Here is a 14,719-nt window from a genome sequence, read left to right on the forward strand (position 1 = left end):
ATAGTTATTTACAAAGACATTTATTCAACAGTACATAAGACAAATAATCACACATAAACACACATCCCGCCCCATATGTTAGCAAAGCTAAAAAGCTGCCGGGCACTGCAGTTGGGAAGCAGGTGTTGGTGACCCCGGTGTTCATTCTCTTTATGTAGTTGATTAGAAGCTGGGATAATCAGGGTTATCCTGATTGTCAGACTAGAGCATGCCATAAAGTTTCTAGATGACACCAAAGTGGGCTTAGGAATATATGTGTCAAAGGTTACACATTCCCAAAAGGATGAAATAGAATAGGGAGCCATATGGAATCCAGAAGGAAATGGGAGAAACCAGCTACAGTTATAGTATGCCAGGCTCTGTGTTGAATACAGCAACAAAAAAAGATCTAAGGGCTACAAGGGCACTACAGTGGTACCCAGAAAGCAGTATGGTTGGGAAGAAATCATAAGAGCCCAGTAACAATGAGCAACAATATTCTTTTTACTAATTTCAAGGATGGGGTCTCTAAGAGTCCCAGGCTTACTCTTATGTTACACAAAGTAAGAATAATGCAGACCAGGAAGAATAAAAAGATGGCAATAGGGTCTGAGAAAATAACTTCTAAGGAGAGCTGGCTGAATTCAATAGAATCTGCATGAGATGGATCACATTTTAGTGCACCTTGGGTCAAATGACATTTACCCTGGTCATCTTCACTTATGATCTAACGAGCAAATTCCAGACACCTCCTTTTTTTTGAGATAGGGTCTCACTCTGTCGCTGGGGCTGGAGTGCAGTGGCGCGATCTTAGTTCTCAGGTGCAGGTGATCCTCCCACCTCAGATTCCCAAGTAACTGGGACTACAGGAGCATGCCACTGTGCCTAATTTTCTGTATTTTTTTTTTTTTTTGGAGATGGAGTCTTTCTCTGTCGCCCAGGCTGGAGTACAGTGGCACAATCTCGGCTCACTGCAACCTTGGCCTCTCAGGTTCAAGCAATTCTCCTGCCTCAGCCCCCTGAGTAGATGTGACTACAGGTGCATGATGGCACGCCCAGTTCATTTTTTGTATTTTAGTAGAGATGGGATTTCACCGTGTTGCCCAGGCTAGTCTTGAACTCCTGAGCTCAGGCAATCCTCACGCCTTGGCCTCCCAAAGTGCTGGGATTACAGGCATGAGCCACTTTACCCGGTCTAATTTTCTGTATTTTTTGTAGAGATGAGGTTTACCATGTTGCCCAGGCTGGTTTTCAACTCCTTAGCTCAAGCAATCTGCCCACCTCGGCCTCTCAAAGTGCTAGGATTACAGGCATGAGCGCCCAGCTTACCTCCTCTAAACTTGTATACAAAACTCTGTACCCCCATCTACCCCGAATAGACTCTGAAAGAAAGATCTGGGTGCAAGACCAGGTCACTTGGGATATGTTCTCAAGAAATCCAAGCAGTATAAGGGAGTGATAGGAAAACCAAAATTTCTTTTGAGCTATTGAGACTGAATCCCACTGGGGAGTCTTAGAAACAATGCTACTCAAAATGTGGTCCATGGATTGGCAGCAGCAATATTCCTAGGAGCTTAGTTAGAATGCAAACTCTTGGGCCCAGGAATCTCTTTCCTTTTTCATTTTTTTGGAGACAGAGTCTCCCTCTGTTGCTCAGGCTGATGCACAGTGATGCAATCTTGGCTCACTGCAGCCTCAACCTCCCAGGCTCAAGCAATCCTCCCACCTCAGCCTCTGAGGTAGCTTGGACCACAGATGTGTGCCACCCCACTCAGCTAAGTTTTTGTAGACACAAAGTCTCACCATATTGCCTGGGCTGATTTCGAACTCCTGGGCTTAAGTGATCTTTCCACCTCAACCTCCCAAAGGGCTGCCATAGGTGTAAGCCACTGAGCCTGGCTGGAATCTATGTTTTATTAATCTCTCTAGGTGATTATCATATGTTAGAAGATTTTGAGAAACATTGCAGTAGAATATACCTTAGAACAGCTCCACTGAGGAGATGAGGAACTGGAATATTTAGCTACCAAATGCCATCTCTCATTGGTTGTAGATTGTTTCTCGTAATGTTAACTCCACTGGCACTTCCAGATAGAGGTACTTAGGTGTTTGAGGTAAGAGTTCTGGGCCTGTACAAGATCTGTCTACCAAAGCTGAGGTGAACTCTGGGGTAGGATGAGGGAATATGGATAGGGCACAGTTAAGATCTGAATAAGCCTTAGCCTTCATCAGATTCTCAGGTTTTAAGTCTATGAGCCCCTCAAAAGTTTAAGGACTATATTGCTTTAACAAATGTTTGTGTGCCTTCTGTATTCCAGGTACTGTATCAGGCAAAAACAGTACAAAGACAAATAACTCTCCTGTGAAAAAGATCGTTCACAGTCAACCATAAAATAACTATTAAATGCCTTCTCTTAGGCTAGGTGTGGTGGCTCATGCCCATAATCCCAACACTTTGGGAGGCCGAGGCAGGCGGGTCACTTGAAGCCAGTAATTCAACACCAGCCTGGCCAACATGGTGAAACTGTCTCCACTAAAAATGCAAAAAAATTATTCGGGTATGGTGGCACGCCCCTGTAATCCCAGCTACTTTGGAGGCTGAGGCAAAGAATCACTTGAACCGGGGAGGTAGAGGTTATAATGAGCCAAGATCATGCCGCTGAACTCCACCTTGGGTGACAGAGTGAGGCTCTGTCTCAAAAAAAAAACCAAAAAAACCTTCTCTTAAAGTTGGAGAAAAAAATGTCTAGAGTCTGCCAGTCAACAGCTTTGAAAACCTGGAAATAATTTTTTCAAGCTCGGAATATCTAAAATTTTAACTATAATAAAAAATCATGATACCAGCTTATTAATCTACAGGGAGCCCAGGTTGGTTGTAAAATCATCTCCTCAGTAGGAAACTCTACTTAGAAGTCAAATTATAATCCTAAATTACAATGGTGGCTTCAAGGGCACACATTTGTACAGGACCCAGCAAGAAATCTGGTCAGATTTTCAAGTTTTGCCATCCCTTTGCCTAGTTACTGTTCTTCTGTTAAAACACCCTTCAACAAGAATTAGCCAGGTGTAGTGGTGGGTGTCTGCAGTCCCAGCTACTTGGGAGGCAAGGTGGGAGGATCACTTGAGTGGGAGAGGTGGAAGTTGTAGTGAGCCAAGATCGAATTGTACTCCAGTCTGTGGACAGGGACCCTGCCTCAAAACAACAACAACAACAACAACAAAAAACCCACCCTTTCTTCCACAGTGCTTCATACATTTATTTATTTATTTATTTTGAGACGGAGTTTTGCTCTTGTTACCCAGGCCGGAGTGCAATGGCGCGATTTCGGCTCACTGCAACCTCCACCCCCTGGGTTCAGGCAATTCTCCTGCCTCAGCCTCCCGAGTAGCTGGGATTACAGGCACACGCCACCATGCCCAGCTAATTTTTTGTATTTTTAGTAGAGACGGGATTTCACCCTGGTGACCAGGATGGTCTCGATCTCTTGACCTCATGATCCACCCACCTCGGCCTCCCAAAGTGCTGGGATTACAGGCGTGAGCCACTGCACCCGGCCTGCTTCATACATTTAAATACCGTGGTTCACAGAGGCAGTACATTGGCCGCAGTTAGCTGTCTGTCCTGCTCACAGGTACCTTGTTTGGCATCACTGTGTTTTAAAAGTAGCTCTTTTAGATAGGAGTCTGTACTCTCCAGTGGGTCCTAGTCCTTATGTCAGGTCATCTTTTATTGTTACTTGCCTAGCCTCTACAGCCATTTGATTTAGCAATTTTAAGGGTTTCTTTTACATAAACCACATACACCCAGGATAGGACTCCCCCAGCCATCTGGAGTGCTCATTCACTACTCTAGAGTCTAGGTCTGTGCTGTCCAATACTGTGGTCACTAGTTGCATGGGGCTATTGAGCTCTTAAAATGAGCCCAGTCCGAAATAAGATGTGCTGTAAGTATAAACACCACATTTTGGAAACTTAGTACGAAAAAAAGAATGTAAACTATCTCGTTAATAACTTAAGATTGGTTACATGTTGAAATGATATTTTGACTCTCTTTCTTGAGGCAGCGTCTTGCTCTGTCGCCTAGGTGGGAGGAAGGGCAGTGGTGTGATCATAGCTCACTGCAACCTTCACCTCCAGGGCTCAAGGGATTCTCCCACCTTATCTTCCGGAGTTGCTGGGACTACAGGCACACACCACCACGCCCTTCTCCTTTTTGTATTTTTTGTTTAGACGGGGTTTGGCTATGTTGGCCAGGCTGGTTTTGAATGTTTGTGCTCAGTCTTCACCTCAGCCTCCCGAAGCGTTGGAATTACAGGCCTGAGCCACAGCGCCCGGCTGACCAGTTCTTTAAATCCACCTTCTGTTGTAAATGCTGTTTAATTAGGCTGCTTTTATAGTTGTCTGAGAGCAGAGAGAAAAAGCCCTACAACTAAGTGATGAGAATCACCAAGTAAGGGGGACGTGGCCACAGGGCAGGAAGCAAGTGCAAAGTTCAAATCACACACCAACGCGGTTCCCTTCTGCATTCAAGGTCAAACACAATTTTTTTTTTTTTTTTTAGTAACTTCCTATATTGGTGGGGCGAACTGATGAGGCAAGGTACCCGTGGACAAACGTTTCTATGACGCCAAATACATTGCACAAACCACGGTGGGTAAAAAACGGATGAAAAGTTCTTGATGGAAGGGAATGAGATGGGAAGGTCAATTTCTGGCTTGCCCTCTCTGTCTCCAACTACTCTGCCTGCAGAAGGAAAATGCTGGGAAACGAACCTTCAGCTACAGGCGACGCTGCTCTAAGTTTGAAGCAATTGGGAAAAGAAGGCCATATCCCTAAAGTTATCCCAGCGTAGGATCCGCCACGCTAAGTTTCCTCAGCCCCAACGGACGGTTCCGCCTGCAATCGTCTTCCAGCTCCCGGCCAGCTTAAGCTTCATCCTCGCCCGCGCCCCACCTCCATCCCTTTCCCGGCCACCCATGAAACGCCTTGATGACGCCATTTTAAACAGTGCTATCGCGAGATACACTTCGCAATTTCCAGCCTAACTCATTTGCTTTCTTGCGAGAGTCTCTTCTCGTCGGCTCTCGCTGTAGCCAAGGAAAGTGTCGCGAGAGCTGGTTGCCTTGGCTCCCTGTAGCTATAGCAGCCGCGGCGGTTAAGTATGCGGCGGCAGGAGCGGTGAGTGCGACATCCTCAGGGGGGCGGGGCCGGGGGTAACGGGGTGCAGGGGGTAGCGCCTGGGGAGGGGGTGTGGGGAAGGTTGGGTCGCGGGAGGAATGGACCTGAGTGTGACGTGTGGGGAAAGACCTGGGTCCTGTGGGTACAGGGACGCGGCGCCGGTCTGGTCTGGGGCACGCGGGGAGGGCAAGACCTGCTGGGAGGTCCAGGGGGAGGGACCCGGGTGTAGTGGGGTTCAAGGGGCGCGGGCTGGAGCGTGGAGGGGTGTGTGTATTGGGAGCAGGGTGTTTACGGAGACTCGGAACTGGATAAAGAGGCCAGGCTACACTGGGAAAGAAGTGGGAAGAATTGGGGTACAGCGAGGAGGAGGGTATGTTGAATGAGAGCACAGTTTGGTTGGGCCCAGTTTGCTTTTCACTGGTTAGGGGAGTGGAGGGAGGAGAGGGATCAGACCTTTACAGATCCCGGGACTCTGCCTGAGGCTGGTCGGGGACCGCGCGCCAGGACCTGGGTCCTGAATGGCGTGGCGGGAATGGTGGCGTCCCAGACCGTCACCGCCTCCTTTCCCTCTTTCCGGAGAAATACCCCACGGACACTCCGAGATGCAAAAGGAGAGTCCTGGTGAACTAGTATTAGTTGGGAAGGTCCTTTTGGCTGAGAAACTACGAGTGGTTCGATTGCTGCTCTAAAATAAAGCGCAGGGTGGGGAGAGAGCGATTCTTAAGAAAAAAAAAAAAAAAAAAAAAAAAAAGGTTGCTTCCCCTGAAGCTTACTGAGTTGGAAGAAGGGGGTGTGTGCTAAGATGATGTTTCTTCCCAGACTCATTCAACTGTATAATTCCTTTACGGTGTACTTATGAAATATATGCAAGGTAAAAATCAATTTAGGTTATATGGTGAAAAAATATGAAATACGACACTTAAACCTTCCACAAATATAACTTAAAAACCACTTTTTTTTTTTTTTTAATTGCAGCAGCAAGCTGAACACTAAATCTAGGGTTAGTGTTAGTTATTTGAATGTAAAACCTATTTGTTCCTAAAGTGTGCCTATCAAGTTATTTGCCTTTTAAGAAATGAATGAAATTTTATTTTGGGAGACAACATGTTTTGAATGTCTCAATGTTGAAATAAAAGGTGTCTCTCAGGAGTTAAAATCAGTGAGAGGGGAAAACATCTAGTCTTTGAGTCTTAAGGACTGTTTTCTGGAAACAGATGTGGACCACTTTGCTGGGTTATTTCAATCAACAGATACAAGCTTTCTGATCATTTTTCTATTTTTTGTAGGTATAAATTTGAAAGGATAACCTCTCGATTATATAACTGGATTTTTTCATGTCGAGGTTCACAAATACATTAATTAGAATAATGGCTTTTTGGCTGGGCACGGTGGCTCATGCCTGTAATCCCAGCACTTTGGGAGGCCAAGGCAAGCGGATTGCTTGAGGGCAGGAGTTCGAGACCAGCCTGGCCAAAACAATGAAACACCGTCTCTACTAAAAAAATACAAAATCAGCCGGGCGTGATTGCACCTGCAATGCCTGCTATTACGAAGGCTAAAGCAGGAGAATCACTTGAATCCAGGAGGTGAAGGTTGAAGTGAGCCAAGATTGTGCCTCTGCACTCCAGCCTGGGCAACAGGAGCGAAACTCTGTGTCAAAAAAGACTTTTAAAGTTCTTCTGAATTTGAGCTGGTTTTGATGTGGTTAGTCACTGAACCCATTTATTTCATACATGTTAGAGTAAAACCTAATTTGTAATGTCAGCAGCTAAACTTTAAAGTAGAAGTGTTTTTCTGAGGCAACACAAAGTTTTGTGTGGTGATTGGGCCCAAAAGATTTCTGCATGAATCAAATAACAAGCTTTACTGCATTCCTGTTATGTGTAAAGTACTGTGTAAGGCACTGCAGGGAAAAAAGATTAATTCATTTATCCACTTACTATTTACTGAGACTTGGCTGAGTGAGGTGGCTCATGCCTGTAATCCCAGCACTTTGGGAGGCTGAGGCGGGTGGATCACCTGGGGTCAGAAGTTCGAGACAAATCTGGACAACATGGTGAAACCCCGTCTCTAATAAAATATAAAATTAACTGGCTGTGGTGGAGGGTGCCTGTAGTCCCCAGCTACTTGGGAGGCTGAGGCAGGAGAATTACTTGAACCTGGGAGATGGAGGTTGCAGTAAGCTGAGATCCTGCCACTTCATTCCAGCCTGGGTTACAGAGCAAGACCCCCGTCTCAAAAAGAAAAATTTATTGAGACCTATTTTGTGTCTGATTACTAAGCCTTCAGGATACAAGTACAGGTAGAACTTGCCTTGGAATCGCTCAGACCCTATGAGGGCAGACTGATAGAGAAAAAAAATACATACAATGTGATCAGCACAATATGTGAACATGAAAGTATGAGACAAAGTTCTGGCCCTGAAGAATTTATATAGTTGTTGACAAGACAACAAATTGTCTCTTTTTTTTTTTTTTTTTTTTTTTTTTGCAACAGTGTCTCACTGTGTTACTTAGGCTGGAGTGCAGCAACAAGATCATGGCTCACTGCAACTTCAACCTCATGGGCTCCAGCCATCCTCATACCTCTGTCTCCTGAATAGAGCTGGGGCTACAGGTGAGGGCCACCATGCCCAGCTGATTTATTTTTAGAGATGGAGTTTTGCTATGTTGCCAGGCTGGTCTCAAATTCCTGGGCTCAAGTGATACTCCCACCTCAGCCTCCCAAAGTAAGAATTTTCTTTTCTTTTTTTTGAGATGGAGTCTTGCTCTGTTGCTGAGGCTGGAGTGTAGTGGCGCAATCTCGGCTCACTGCAACCTCCACCTCCCAGGTTCAAGTGATTCTCCTGCCTCAGCCTCCTGAAGAATATTTCTTTTTTTTTTTTTTTGAGACAGGGTTTTGCTCTGTTGCCCAGGCTGGTTTGCAGTGGTGTCATCACAGCTCACTGCCATCTCAACCTCCTGGACCCAAACTGTCCTCCCACCTCAGCCACTTGAGTAGATAGGACCACAAGTACATGCAACAACGCCCAGCTAATTTTTGAAACTTCTTTGTAGAGACGAGGTCTTGCTATGTTGCCTAGGGTGGTCTGGCTAGTTACTCATCAATCTTCTTGCCTTGGCAGCTTGGCTTCCCAAAGTGCTTTGATTACAGGCTTGAGCCACTGTGCCCAGCCTAATAATTTTCCCAGTTACAAAGTATTAAGCAAACTCTAAATTGTGCTGCATTAATGAAACACACAGTACGTTTCTCAGAAGAGATAAAAGAATGAAAGTTTGAGAAGAAAATTCACCAGTCAGTTCAAAATTTAAGTCCTTTTTTTTTTTTTAAACAAGTTCTCTGTCGCACAGGCTGGAGTGCAATGGCATAATCACGGCTCACAGCATCCTCAGTCTCCTAGGTTTAAGCAATCATCTTGCTTTTCACCTGCTCCAGGAGCTGTGACTATAGGTGCTTAGCTAATTTTTGTACTTTTTCTAGAGACAGGATCTCTATGTTGCCCATGCTGATCTCAAGCTCCTGGGCTCAAGCGATCCTCCCACCTCAGCCTCCCAAAGTGCTGGGATTATAGGCGTGAGCTGGTCCTAATTGTCTTTTTTAGAACTCTTTTACTGTAAATATAAATAAATATGGACCAGGCGCGCGGTAGCTCAGGCCTGTAATCTCAACAATTTGGGAGGATGAGGTAGATGGATCACTTGAGGTCAGGAGTTGGAGACCAGCCTGGCCAACATGGCAAAACCCCATCTCTAGTAAAAATACAAAAATTAGCTGGGCATGGTGGTACAGGTCAGTAATTCAAGCTTCTTGGGAGGCTGAGGCTGGAGAATTGGTTGAACCCAGGAAGCAGAGTTTACAGTGAGGTGAAATCATGCCACTACACTCCAGCCTAGGCAACAGAATGAGATTCTGTCTCAAAATAAATAAATATGTAAATAAATGTTACAACAGTCTTGAGACAATAATAATAGTAACTAACATTCATTGAGTGATTATTAATGTGCCAGACACATTATTTCATTTTATCTTATAATATTACTCTGCTTTGCAGCTGGTACTAGTTCCTTTAATTTTAAAGGTAAGAAAACTGGGGCTTAAAAAATTCAGGAAGTTACCAAAAGTTATTGAGCTAGTAAATGGTAGATTAGAGATTGGTGTTGGAAATTTATTTGATTTTAAGACACTAAGAAAGAACTTCTTTCTTTTGTAGGGAGGAAGGGAGTCTTGGTATGGAGGAAGTGGGGAGAGGTTGCCTATGGAATTGGCCAGGAGACCAGAATTCTGGGTGGGACTTGGAAGGTATAAATGGATAGTGGTATCTGTTTTTTTATTCATAGATTTTTCTCCCCCAGATATTTACACTACATATGAGGAGAAACTAATGTAAATGTCAGCATTATGCTAAATATGAAGTTTGTATTTTTACTTAGAGAATTGAGTAAATTATCATATTCCTGCTGTGTGTAATTGTATAGGGAGCTATGCTTGGGAAAATAGTTGTAACAAGCAATTACATATTTTGTAAAAGCTTCCAGCAAGTGATCATTTTAGTAGTGGAAATGGTTATCTGGGTCATATATAGAGGAAATGTTATTACAACAGACTTTAAGGCATTTAGTCAAACATATTTTCATACTATAGTTTTTTTATATTGAGAAAAATGGATGTATGTGTCACATGTTTATATATATTTGTGTAGAGGTTTTTTTTTTCATTCTATATTCCAAAGGCCATAATACGATTTTCTAGTTGAAATTCAAATTTTATATCTTTGTATTATTTTTTGTTTTTTTGACACAGAGTCTCACTCTGTCACCCAGGCTGGAGTGCATTGGTGCCATCTCGGCTCACTGCAACCTCTGACCCCACAGCTTCAAGCAATTCTCCTGCCTCAGCCTCTTGAGTAGCTGGAATTACAGGCGTGTGCTGCCGCACCCAGCTAGTTTTTGTATTTTTGGTGGAGATGGAGTTTCACCATGTTGGCCAGACTGATCTTGAACTCCTGACTGCAGGTGATCCACCCACCTCAGCCTTCCAAAGTGCTGGGATTACGGTCGTGAGCCACTGCACCTGACCCGTTTGTTTGTTTTTTTGAGATGGAGTTTCACTCTTGGCCTCAGCCTCCTGAGTAGTTGGGATTACAGGTGCCTGCCACCATGCCTGGCTGATTTTTTGTATTTTTAGTAGAGATGGGGTTTCACCATGTTGGCCAGGCTGGTCTCGAACTCCTGACCTCAGATGATTGACCTGCTTCAGCCTCCCAAAGTGCTGGGATTATAGGGGTGAGCCACCATGTCCCACCCCCAAATTTTATATCTTTGTAAATAGCTTCTTTAAAAATCTAAGTGAGATTATGTCTGTAATCTCAGCACTTTGGGAGGCTAAAGTGGGAGGATTGCTGAGGCTAGGAGTTCAAGACCAGCCTGACCAACAGAATGAGACCCTATTTCTACTGAAAAAAAGAAAGAACCCCAAAAAACCCAAGTGAGAATGATAAATACCACTAATGAATTATTGATAATCAGTTCTAGACTTATTAGAATACTTAGAGGTCAATCAGTCTATTCCATTCATTTTAATTGAAGAAACTAAAGTCTAGAGTTTTTTTTTTTTTTTTTTTTTTTTTTAAATTTGAGACAGAGTCTCACTCTCACCAGGCTGGAGTGCAGTGGTGTAATCTTGGCTCTCTGCAATCTCCGACTCCTGGGTTCAGGGGATTCTTGTGCCTCAGCCTCCCGAGTAGCTGGGACTACAGGCGTGTGCCAGCATGCCCAGCTAATTTTTGTATTTTTAGTAGAGATGGGGTTTCACCATGTTGGGCAGGATGATCTCGATCTCCTGACTTTGTGATCCACCTGCCTTGGCCTCCCAAAGTGCTGGGATTACAGGCATGAGCCACTGTGCCCAGCCCCCCCCCTTTTTTTTTTTTTTTTTTTTTAAGATATGGAGTCTTGCTCTGTCGCCTAGGCTGGAGTGCAGTGGCAGATCTCGGCTCACTACAACCTCCACCTTCCAGGTTCAAGTAATTCTCCTGTCTCAGCCTCCCAAGTAGCTGGTACTACAGGTGCCCGTCACCACACTGGGCTAATTTTTGTATTTTTAGTAGGGATAGGGTTTCACCATCTTGGTCAGGCTGGTCTTGAACTCCTGACCTCAGGTGATCCACCCACCTCCGCCTCTCAAAGTTCTGGATTACAGGCATGCGCCATTGAGCCCGGCAAACCTAGAGAGCTTTTAAATGACTTACCCAAAGTCACACAGTTGCAATGTCCCAGGTGTCCTGGTTTCCAATGAACTATTCTTGTACTGTATCACATTGCCAAGTTATATTTTATAATTACTATATATAGAGTTATAGGTGTTCTCAACTAATTTTGGAAAACCAGTTTTGTCAAGAGGCTATTTATTGATAGCTGATAGAATACAAACTGATTACTTGATTACCTTAAACTGTACTTATACCACCTGCTAGTACTAAGGATAAGTGATTCAGGTGTTTTAGTTAGGTGTTTCCTATATTTGGTTTGCTATATTACTGTTTAATCTTTCTGTCTTCAGCTGCACTACTGGGCCATTTTAGTAAATGCTTCTCTGTGTTAGACAAAAGTGGAGCTGTACAACTGCATTACAATACATACTAGGCTGAGTGTGGTGGCTCATAGCTGTAACCTCAGCACTTTGGAAGGCCCAAGTGGGTGGACTGCATGTGCCCACAAGTTTGAGACCATCCTGGGTACAGCAAGATGGCAAAACCCTATCTCTACAAAAAAGTTTTAAAAATTAGCCGGCATGTGCCTGCAGTCCCAGCTATTTAGGAGGCTGAGGCAAGAAGGTTACTTGAGCCTGGGAATTCGAGGCTGCAGTGAGCCATAATCCCACCACTGCACTCCACGGTGGGTGACTGACACTCTGTCTTAAAGAAATAAGAAATACATGCAGTTTTGTTGTTTTGTTTTGTTTTTGGTTGCACTCCAGTCTTGCTCCATCGCCCAGGCTGGAGTGCAACCTCCACCTCCTGGGTTCAAGTGATTCTCATACTTCAGCCTCTCAAGTAGCTGGGACTACAGGCATGCCCCACCATACCTGCTAATTTTTGTATTTTTATTAGAGACAAGGTTTCACCATGTTGGCTAGGCTGGTCTTGAACTCCCGACCTCAGCTGATCTGCCTGCGTTGGCCTCCCAAAGTGCAGGGATTACATGTGTGAGTCACCTGCCTGGCTTCTACCAAAAAAAATATATATTTTTTTTTTTTGAGAGAGTCTTACTCTGTCACCCAGGCTGGAGTGCAGTGGCATAATCTCAGTTCACTGCAACCTCTGCCTCCCAGGTTCAAGCAATTCTCCTGCCTCAGCCTCTTGAGTAGCTGAGATTACAGGTACCCACTATTAATTTTTTTTTTTAAGATGGAGTCTCGCCCTGTGACCCAGGCTGGAATGCAGTGGTGAAATCTAAGCTCACTGCAACCTTCACCTCCTGGGTTCAAGCTTTTTCTGCCTCAGCCTTCCAAGTAGCTGGGATTACAGGCATGAGCCATCACACCTAGCTAATTTGTGTAGTTTTAGTAGAGGTGGGTTTCACCATGTTGGCCAGGCTGGTCTCGAACTCCTGACCTTAGATGATCCACCCACCTCAGCCTCCCAAAGTGCTGGGATTACAGATGTGAGCCACTGTGCCCAGCCCTGGCTAATTTTTTACCAAAAGTTTAAACAAATTAGCTGGGCCTGGCGGCATGTGCCTGCTGTCCTGGCTACTTGGGAGGCTGAGGTGGGAGGTTGCAGTGAGCTAAATCATTCCACTGTACTCCAGCCTGGGTGGCAGAGGGAGAGTGAAACACTGTTGCTAAAAAGAAGAGACAAGTGATCTCATTTTACATATTTATTTTTATTCATTAATTTTTTGAGATGGAGTCTTGTTCTGTCACCCAAGCTGGATTGCAGTGGCCTGATCTCAGCTCATTTGTAATCTTCGCTTCCCGGGTTCAAGCGATTTCCTGCATCAGCCTCCCGAGTAGCTGGGATTGTCCGCCACCAAGCCTGGCTAATTTTTGTATTTTTAGTAGAGATGGGGTTTCACCATGTTGGCCAGGCTGGTCTTAAACTCCTGACTTCAGATGATCCATTCACCTCGGCCTCCCAAAGTGCTGCGATTACATGTGTGAGCCACCATGCCTGGCCTATTTTTTTTATTTTTTTGAGATGGAGTTTTGCTCTTGTTGCCCAGGCCTGGAGTTCAGTGGTGTGATCTCAGCTCACTGCAACCTCCACCTCCGGGGTTCAAGGAATTCTTCTGCTTCAGCCTCCTGAGTAGTAGCTGGGGTTACAGGCGCCCACCACCTTGCCCAGCTAATTTTTATATTTTTAGTAGAGACAGGGTTTTCTTTTTCTATAATTTATATACCTATTTATTATGAATTTTTTCACATAAAGGAAATGACAATGTATGTTGTTCTGCAGCTTTTAAAAAAAACTTATCAGTGCCTTAATTACTGAAATTTATTTTACTGAAATTTATTTCACTGTTAACTGTTTAACTTTATCCATGGACATTAAAATTGTCGTATATTTTTGCAGTTACCAGCAACACTAAAATGAACATCCCTTATTATTATTTATTTATTTTTTGCATTTAGTATACCTGTAGAGACTTATTATTGTTAGTTAAAAGATTTGCATATTTTCAATGTTGATAGATACTACCAAGGTGCCCTTCATACAGGCTATGTACCATGTGTGCTGCATTACACCAGCAGTTTATGAAAGTGCCTATATCTCTACATACCTGCCAATACTTGGGTATTATCAATCTTGTACAATTTTTTTTTTTTTGAGACGGAGTTTTGCTCTTGTTACCCAGGCTGGAGTGCAATGGCGCGATCTTGGCTCACCGCAACCTCCGCCTCCTTGGTTCAGGCAATTCTCCTGCCTCAGCCTCCTGAGTAGCTGGGATTACAGGCACACGCCACCATGCCCAGCTAATTTTTTGTATTTTTAGTAGAAACGGGGTTTCACCATGTTGGCCAGGATGGTCTTGATCTGTTGACCTCGTGATCCACCCGCCTCCGCCTCCCAAAGTGCTGGGATTACAGGCTTGAGCCACTGCGCCCGACTGATCTTGTACATTTTTACTAATGGACCAAAAACTGTTTAATTTGCATTTTCCAAATTGTGAGTTTGAACTTCTTTTTATTTCTTTATTGGCGGTATTTCTTTCAGTGGAATTGCTTATTCTTTGCTTATTTTGTAACTGGGCTTTTTTCTTCCCATTCTCTCCCCTCCCCCTCACCATTTTTAGTTTTTCTTTTTGTATCAAAGCTACATTTATTCTCTGAAAACATTTTTAAAATTATTATAATTTTTTGGGCTGGGCGCGGCGGCTCACGCCTGTAATCCCAGCACTTTGGGAGGCCGAGGCGGGCGGATCACGAGGTCAAGAGATCGAGACCATCCTGGCCATGGTGAAACCCCGTCTCTACTGAAAATGCAAAAATTAGCCGGGTGTGGTGGCACGCGCCTGTGGTCCCAGCTACTTGGGAGGCTGAGGCGGAAGAATCACTTGAACCC

The 14,719-nt window shown here is 44.4% G+C and overlaps 1 protein-coding gene and 1 long non-coding RNA gene across 19 annotated transcripts in view; both read left to right on the forward strand.

The window, feature by feature from the left end:
* The first annotated feature begins 4,538 nt into the window (after window positions 1–4,538).
* On the forward strand, window positions 4,539–5,000 carry LOC144578671 (uncharacterized). The gene is made up of 2 exons (XR_013524926.1): window positions 4,539–4,629; window positions 4,729–5,000. It is a non-coding gene; the product is annotated as an uncharacterized LOC144578671 (long non-coding RNA).
* A 95-nt stretch (window positions 5,001–5,095) lies between these two features.
* Window positions 5,096–14,719, forward strand: part of USP54 (ubiquitin specific peptidase 54) — a 130,777-nt gene continuing 121,153 nt past the window's right edge. For all 18 annotated transcript variants that reach the window (XR_013524893.1, XR_013524896.1, XR_013524902.1 and 15 more), the window contains exon 1: window positions 5,096–5,157. The gene's annotated coding sequence lies outside the window, so the exon portion shown is untranslated. The remainder of the gene's footprint in view (window positions 5,158–14,719) is intronic.

The sequence above is a fragment of the Callithrix jacchus genome, chromosome 12 (genome assembly GCF_049354715.1).
Source record: "Callithrix jacchus isolate 240 chromosome 12, calJac240_pri, whole genome shotgun sequence".
Lineage (NCBI taxonomy): Eukaryota > Metazoa > Chordata > Mammalia > Primates > Cebidae > Callithrix > Callithrix jacchus.